General features: G+C 39.0%; 1 pseudogene; it reads left to right on the plus strand.

The window, feature by feature from the left end:
- Positions 1-6,017: 6,017 nt before the first annotated feature.
- LOC100345720 (ubiquitin-conjugating enzyme E2 A pseudogene) lies at positions 6,018-6,558 on the plus strand (annotated as a pseudogene).
- Positions 6,559-7,297: the final 739 nt, after the last annotated feature.

Below are 7,297 nucleotides of genomic sequence, written 5' to 3' on the forward strand. Positions count from 1 at the left end.
ACCATCAATTGAGAGCATAGGGGAAACCCTTCAAGACATTGGAACAGGCAAAGAATTCCTGGAAAAGACCCCAGAGGCATGGGTAATCAAAGATAAAATAAACAAATGGGATTACCTCAAACTGAGAAGTTTCTGTACTGCAAAAGAAAGTCAGGAAAGTGAAGAGGCAATGGACAGAATGGGAGATATTATTTGCAAACTACACAACTGATAAAGGATTAAAACTAGAATACATAAAATGATCAAGAAACTCCACAGCAACAAAACAAACAACCCAATAAAAAGATGGGCCAAGGACCTTAACAGACATTTTTCAAAACAGAACTCCAAATGGCCAACAGACACATGAAAAAATGCTCACAATGACGTTTCACCTCACCCCGGTAGAATGACTAGCATACAGAAATCAACTAACAACAGATGCTGGCGAGGATGTGGGGAAAAAGGGACACTAATCCACTGTTGGTGGGAATGCAAACTGGTAAAGCCCCTATGGAAGACGGTTTGGAGAGTCCTCAGAAACCTGAATATAGTCCTACCACAGGACCCAGCCATCCCACTCCTTGGAATTTACCCAAAGGGAATTAAATTGCAAAAAAAAAAAAAAAAAAAAAAAAAAAAAGCTATTTGCATCTTAATGTTTATTGCACTTTAAATCACAATAGCTATGACATGGAATCAACCTAAATGCCCATCTGTTGAAGACTGGATAAAGAAATTATGGGACATGTACTCTATACAATACTATACAGCAGTTAAAAAAACAATGTAATCCGGGCATTTGCACAAAATGGAGGAATCTGGAAAATATAATGCTGAGTGAAATAAGCCAGACTAAAAGGGACAAATATCATATGCTCTCCCTAATCAATCACAACTAACTGAGCACCTAAAAGGAAACCCACTGAAGTGAAACAATTACTTGATCAGCCCTCGTCTTGACTATTGAGGAACAACTTACTATTTTATTCCTTTTACTATTTTTTGTTGCTGTTGTTTATTTGTTCTACTTAATACCATCAGTTGGACTCTGTAATTAATACACAATTATTCTTAGGCATTTAAAATTAACAGAAAAGTGCTCTCTATTAAATATAAGAGTGGGAATAAGAGAGGAAGGAGACATACAGGTCGGCACATGCTCTCTTGGACTTACCTCCAAGGTAGACCTAGAAATGTGCCAGGGGATTCCAATTCAATCTTATCAAGGAGGCATGTACCAATTCCATCTCACTTGTTAAAGTGGTAAGTTTAAGTACATAATTGATCAAAAAGATAGGTTAAGTGTCAAAGCGATTTCACAAATAAGAGCAATGTCTGCAAATAATGAAGGATAGAATTAAAAGGGACAGAATGATCCTGCAGAGAAAGCAGGATACAGAGAAGACTCATAGAATGGCAAATGCCCTAAACAGCACTCCACCCTCAGAATCAACCCCTTGGGGCATTCGGATCTGGCTAAAAGGCCATGAAGGTCTCGCAGGCATGGAAAGCCAAGACACTGTGGCAAAAATGACCTGAATGAAAGATCTGGGTGAACAAGATCCCAGCAGAAAGAACGAGCCATCAAAGAAGGAGGCCCCTTTCTCTGAAGGGAGGAAGGAACCTCCACTGTGATATGGCCTTCACTAAACAAGTTCAGAGTTGGTGAACTCAAGAGGCTTCCATAGCCTTGACAGCTCATGGCAAGAGCCTCGTGTGATTACTGACATCATAAATAAGAGTGTCAACTGTAATATCAACAACGGAAGTCACTGTGCACCTACTCCCCATGTAGGATCTCTGTCCTTAATGTATTTTATTATGAGAATTACCAGTAAAACTACTAGTCTTTGAACAGTACTCTATATCTTGTGCAGTTTTGTGGATGCAGTCCGTTGAAATCTTTGCTTAGTATATACTAAGTTGATCTTCTGTATATAAAGATGATTGAAAAGGAATCTTCAAAACAAAAAACAAAAACAAAAACAAAAAAAAAAAAACAAAAGGACCGGCACCGCGGCTCAATAGGCTAATCCTCCGCCTAGTGGCACCAGCACACCAGGTTCTAATCCCGGTCGGGGTGCCGGATTCTGTCCCGGTTGCCCCTCTTCCAGGCCAGCTCTCTGCTGTGGCCCGGGAGTGCAGTGGAGGATGGCCCAAGTGCTTGCGCCCTGCACCACAGGGGAGACCAGGAGAAGCACCTGGCTCCTGCCTTTGGATAGGTGCTGTGCGCCGGCCGCAGCATGTCAGCCACGGCGGCCATTGGAGGGTGAACCAACAGCAAAGGAAGACCTTTCTCTCTGTCTCTCTCTCTCTCTCACTGTCCACTCTGCCTGTCAAAAAAAAAAAAAAAAAAAAAAAAAAAAGAAAGAAAGAAAAGGAATCTTGATGAAGAGTGGATGGGAGAAGGAGTGGGAGATGGGATGGCTGTGGGTGGGAGGGAGGTTATGAGGGGAAAAGCCACAACAATGCAAAAGTTGCACTGTGCAAATTTACATTTATTAAATAAAAATAAATAAAATTTAGGCTGATGGTATTTTAACAATACCTTTTAAATATCCAAGAACTGTACAATTTTGTGGACACATGTAAATAACATGTAACTATAGAACTCAAGAAAGCATAGGGGTGGGTGTTGATACATTGGTCAAGACTTCACCTGAGATGTCTGCATCCCATACTAGAGTGCCTGGGTTGAGTTCTGGCTCTGCTTCATATTTCAGCTCCTGTTAATGTGCACTCTAGGAGGCAGCAGGTGATGGCTGAAATACTTGGTTCCCTGCTACCCATGTTGGAGACAAAGACTGAGTACCTGACATCAGGGCCTAGCCCTCATTCTCACAGGCATTTGGAAAATGAACCAGCAGATGGGAGATCTCTCGATGTATATACCTGTCTCTGCATGTCTCTTTCTGCCTTTCAAATAAATTAAGACAAATAACTTTTAAAAATTTAAAAAGAGAATTACACAGCAGGCCTTCTCTGGAAAAAAAAAAATGTCTTACATAAAGGACCCCTGTGGGTGACCTCAGTGGAAAGAAATGGCTACTAAAGAAGGATGCACTTTCCTCTGAAGGGAGAAGAGAACTTTATTATGGCCTTGTCGAGCCAGTAGCTCCAAAAGGCTTCCACAGCTGAAGTAAGCTCTTGTCAAAAGCCTTGGGTGATCATTAATGTCATACTGAAGAGTGTTATTTGTTGGGGCCGGCGCTGTGGCACAGCTGGTTAACACCCTGGCCTGAATTGCCAGCATCCCATATGGGTGCCGGTTCTAGTCCCGGTTGCTCCTCCTCCAGTCCAGCTCTCTGCTATGGCCTGGGGTAGCAGTGGAGGATGGCCAAGTGCTTGGGCCTCTGCACCCACTTGGGAGACCTGGAGGAAGCTCTCGGCTCCTGGTTTCAGAATGGCGCAATTCCGCCGTTGTGGCCATTTGAGGAGAGAACCAACCGAGGGAAGACCTTTATCTCTGTCTTTCTCTCTCATCGTCTGTAACTCTACCTGTCAAATAAATAAATAAAATCTTAAAAAAAAAAATAGTGTACTACTTAGGAATAGTTAACCTTTTCAATTAACTCTCAGTCTTTTAAAATAAGTGAAAAAAGTCCTATTTGTATCTCCCTAGCAGTTTCCCATCTTTCTTTTCAATAAAAGGGAAGGATACATTAGGCTTAACACTGTGGCAAGCAACAAAATCTAGCTAGAATTTACTAGCATTGCTTTGTTTTCATGGTTACTTTCTAGTATGGCCAGCGTCATCAGTTTTCTATGTGTGGTAATGGCAGTCACAATTTTTTAAAACAATGCATTTAAGCTTTAAAAAAAGAAAATTCTTCTATAATTTTCTTGAATCTATTTAGATTTTGTTATATATTTTTCCTCTTTCTCTTTGTGAAACGACCAATACTTCTGTTTGAACGAAAATTAATTTTTTCTTAATGAAACATACACATCATGACTTTACTTAGCAAAAACATACCTTAAGTTTTTCATTTACAGAACTGGTTCCATGGCTACTTCTACTTTTCAGAACTAGATATTAATTAGAATAATTAATTCTTAGGAAATTTAACTATTAGAAGCATGGGATGTTTTGTACAATTTCGTTAATTTGATACAGGACATGTTGTTGCTATAGAAAAGTCTTGCATTCTTCTGTAATTAAGAAGCCAAAAGTGCAGATGTCCTAAACAGCGCTCTGGCCTCAGAATCAGCTCTTAAGGCATTCGGATCTGGCTAAAAAGCCCATGAGAGTATTTCAGGCATAGAAAGCCAAGATACTCTGGAAAAAAAAAATGGCCTAGTGAAAGATCTCTGTGAGTGAGATCCCAGCGGAAAGAACGGGCCATCAAAGAAGGAGGTACCTTTCTCTGAAGGGAGGAGAGAACTTCCACTTTGACTATGGCCCTGTCTAAGTAAGATCGGAGTTGGCGAACTCAAGAGGTTTCCATAGCCTTGGCAGCTCATGACAAGAGCCTCGGATGATTACTGATGCCATAAACAAGAGTGTCAATTGTTAAATCAACAACATGAGTCACTGTGCACTTACTCACCATGTAGGATCTCGGTCCTTAATGTGTTGTACTATGTGAATTATAGATATAACTAGTACTCAAACAGAACTTTATACTTTGTGTTTCTGTGTGGGTGCAAAGTGTTGAAATCTTTACTTAATATACACTAAGTTGATGTTCTGTATATAAAGATAATTGAAAATGAATCTTGAAGTGGATGGGATGGGAGATGGGATGGTTGCAGGTGGGAGGGAGGTTATGGGGGGAAAAAGCCACTATAATCCAAAAGTTGTACTTTGGAAATTTATATTTATATATAAAAGTTAAAAAAAGAAGTCAAAAGTGGACAAATGTGAGTTTAGTAGCCATTTTTGTATGAATTTATATATTGCTATTATTATATATTATATTACCTAGATATTGGTTAAATATGGGTTATTTAACAAATTAGCAAAACTCAAAAGGTACAGATCTAAGAGAGACTGCAAACATTTTAGCAGATGATATATGCAAGATAATGATGATTGGAAAGTTCATTTTAAACTTTCTTCCTTCTTCAGCATTATTCAACTATTTATACTTCATTTTGCTTGAATTACTCATGAACACTTCATGATATTACAGTGAACAGCCCTCTGAAGTTATTTCCTTGTTAAATATTTCTCCAGCAAGTACATGTTAGGCAGTCATCATCATAGTAAGACTTTTGAAAATGCTAAAGACAGGGGAGACAAAAAGAGTTTGAATTTAAAAAATTGGGGAAATTAGGTGTGATTCATTAATTGTGTAAAATATAATACTATGAGATGGTCATAATAGGGGATATGAGGTGAGGTGTACATAGAAACTCTGTATTACCATCTCGCATATTTTGCTTTATACATTTAAAACTATTCTGAAGTAAAGTTATTCAAAATACAACCCTTGTTTTGTTTGAGAATCAAATTCTGTTTGAAGAGATCTCCCTCACTATCACCTCTGTGAGAACAAGAACGTAATATTTTATAATTCTGGAAAGACATATTTCATGTGGAATTTCTATCTCTTTTTTTCCATTCACACATTTGTTCTTATGTGGAACTCATCATTCTAAAAGTTAGAATTCATTAGGGCTGTGAAATGCCAGGAAGAATAAAAATAGTCTGCTAATATCATACTTAAAATCAAAAACTCGGTAGTTAAATCTTCTTTCATTAAACCAAAAACATTGAGTGACTTAAATTTACCCAAAATTTACCCAAGTCATATGAACCTGAAAAGGCTTTGGATCAATTTTAAACATCCTGGAGAGACTATTTAATTCACATAAGTAATCTTCAATCCCACCGAATATGACTCTTATAAATTAATTTTATCAATACCACCCATAGTTGAATGATATCTCACCTAAATAGCATACATTTGAATATCTATAGAAAGAAGTAAATCTTAGAGTTTTCATTTAGTAGGTTAGAAATCTGTGTATATCAGGGAAGGGGGCCCACAGCCGGCAGCCAGCGCCAGTGGCTGATGCTGGGGGCTCCTGTCTGTCTCTCTGAAGGTTGCAGGAGGATCCTCCAGCTGCAGTCAGCGGGGCTCCGTCTGAGAACAACATAATGGTTTGGAATGCGGTCATTTTGGGGCCTGAGGGGACCCCATTTGAGGATGGAACATTCAAACTTACAATAGAATTCACTGAAGAATACCCAAACAAGCCACCCACAGTTAGATTTGTCTCTAAGATGTTTCATCCAAATGTCTATGCAGATGGTAGTATATGTCTAGACATACTTCAGAACCGCTGGAGTCCGACCTACGATGTATCTTCCATTTTAACATCCATACAGTCTCTATTGGATGAACCAAATCCCAATAGTCCAGCAAACAGCCAGGCTGCTCAGCTGTACCAGGAGAACAAGCGGGAATATGAAAAGCGTGTTTCTGCCATAGTAGAACAGAGCTGGTGTGATTGTTGACCCCAGAGGGAGCAAAAGAAAGTAACCACAACAAAAAAAAATATTGATGTATTTGTCACCTTCTTATTCCTTGTTGTCATTAATTTACTTTATTAAAGCAAAAAGCTGCTGTGCTGTTTCCATCTTCCCTTGCTGAACTGTTCCTAGCCCTCCTCCCCTCTCCTTGAACACCAGGCAACACCCTCTGTGACATCAAATGTACTGTACTTGGGTTACTTAAAACAATTACTAATGCTTAATTCCTTTTCTGTTGTATCTCATTTCCAGTCTTTGGCAATTATTTGTTACTGTACTTTGCAGTAAGGTTTTTAGATGAATTGTTAACAAGTGGTTTCTTATGCATAGCTTTATGATGAAGATACTACTCTAAACAAAGTGATGGCTGAGCTGTTTCATCCTGGCTGGTCCTTCACTTGTATTGGGTTTAAAAGTGTTTAGACTGTGGCCTAGAGAGCAAGGAAATAAGCCATCCAAACATTAGTTTTGAAAAAAAAAAAAACATTAGTTTTGAAAGGGGAATGGAGGCCAAAAATTCCGATACAATCTTATGAATTATAAGATGATGTTTCCTGGTAGGGAGAATGTTGAAGGATGCAGCCAAAGTAGTACAGCCATTGTAGTACCTGACACATCCTCTCCTTGCAAGACAGTGGTTAGCTACATCCATGCTAAGTTTCAGAACACCGGTTTTCTAGGGTTTTGCTTTTAAAGAGGTGTGGGAGCAGAGGAATGGAAACCCATCAATTTTGGAGCTAGGGAAAAGTTGGAGATCCTTTAGTCTTTCTAAAGGAGTGCAGTTGCCCTAGATAAACTTACAATCCTCCATCTTTTTGTTGTTTAGTTTGACAT

This window comes from Oryctolagus cuniculus, chromosome 9, assembly GCF_964237555.1.
Source record: "Oryctolagus cuniculus chromosome 9, mOryCun1.1, whole genome shotgun sequence".
In the NCBI taxonomy this organism is placed as follows: domain Eukaryota; kingdom Metazoa; phylum Chordata; class Mammalia; order Lagomorpha; family Leporidae; genus Oryctolagus; species Oryctolagus cuniculus.